The sequence below is a fragment of the Austrofundulus limnaeus genome, unplaced genomic scaffold (genome assembly GCF_001266775.1).
Source record: "Austrofundulus limnaeus strain Quisiro unplaced genomic scaffold, Austrofundulus_limnaeus-1.0 Scaffold10, whole genome shotgun sequence".
Taxonomy (NCBI): Eukaryota; Metazoa; Chordata; class Actinopteri; order Cyprinodontiformes; family Rivulidae; genus Austrofundulus; species Austrofundulus limnaeus.
Window position 1 is genome coordinate 3,863,982 of NW_013952412.1, and position 1,680 is coordinate 3,865,661.

The following is a 1,680-nucleotide window of genomic DNA, read 5'->3' on the forward strand; positions in this document are numbered from 1 at the left end:
GAAGGAGAGGGCGGGACACCTTCCTAAGGAAACCTCGGTGATAGAGGGCCTAGCTTTGGTCTTGGGGCGAACAGCAGACGTTGTTTTTGTTGTCAGGAACAATTACTTTGGAGGAATTTTTCCTAATTGAAACTGAGTCGTAGGCACCGACTTGTCAGTGGGTTTTACTGTGTTGTTGTTGTTGTTGTTGTTGTTGCCTCCCCCAATTTTCGCTAGCAAACCGTCTTCTAAGCATGGCCATGGATTGTTGCCAACTAGAAAATAAGAGTTATTTTGTATCTGTATTATGAGTTAGCTAAAACTACCCACATTGATAGCTTTAAAACGCTTTTCTTCTTGACCCACAAGTTGATCACTAAAGTCAAAACAAGTCCTCAGCTAATGTTCGTGTGAGTTTTATCATTTTAGGTTAAATGTTGTTCCTTTAGGCGACGTGTCGGTGTGTGTTTCTGGCGTCATTTCATGTTTGAAAGCTCCATAGCTGTGTTTTAATTTGCTTAGTTCAAAGGCAAGGTAACAACAAAACTTGTAAAAGTCGCAAAGGTCAAAATTAGCGATTCACGTCTTATATGCGAATCTTGTATTTGATTTTCTTTGAATGAAGACAATAACTAGCACTGGTGTTTCCTTATAATATCCAAGAAAATAGTCATTTGATATTTTATTTATGCAATTATAACTAATTTATTATTATTAATTTTATTGTTGTTGTTATTCAAAATCTATCCCAAGACAATAGCTTCAAGATTTCTGGTGTGTTTCATTGTGAACAGGACCAAAATGTGATGCAGATGTTTACCTCCTGACTAAAGGACAACACTTTGAATCAAATTTACTGGATCTGATTACATCAGAGTGTAAAGTCCTTTTTTTTCCCCCCAAAATGTGTTTCTAAATGGTTATATACAYACATCCCAGTGTGCAAGTTAGAAATCTGAACTTGTTAATTATGAAAACCTGTTTGTCTTGATAGCTGTTTTTAGGATACTCAAAAATAAACCATTCTCAGCTKCTCTGACATTAAATTTTTCTGCAAGTTCTTTTCTCAGAGAAATCAAATCATGTTTGTTGCGTAGTTAGTAAAGGTTTTTGTTTGGCTTTAACAGATGAATAATGGTATCAACTTGTGCAACAATAATGAAAGCATTCAACAGATAAAAAAAAAACCTATTTATAGCACTGGCATGAGCTAACATTATGCACTGATAAAATATTTATGCAGTATATTCATGGAGCCATTGTTAGTTTTATCTGCAAACAGGGTGTGGGACTACAGTTTGTAAAACAGCAAAGAATCCACTGACTGAACACCTAAAATAAGCTCCTTGTAAATAAAAAGAAATCCTAAACATGTTTTGTTTTTAAAAACTTTCTATGGGGGATACCTGAGTATTGACATTTTTTGGAAGGTGGGTAACCTTTTCTAATCTTCAAATTTATTTTTAAAATAAAAGAATCAATGGAAAAATTTGCCCTTCTRTAGAACTTCATCTACTGCGTGTTTTAGTTTGCAAACCTTTTAAACACTTAAGTATTGAGCGTCATTTAATTGATTTTCTTAGTTCATATTTTTCATGCCTAGCTAGATGACTAGTTTTTTTTTACTGTTTTGGGGGATGGCTCATTGTTTGTGGGAATGAGAGGATRTATGAAAACCATATTGTTGTTTTTCACTTACAG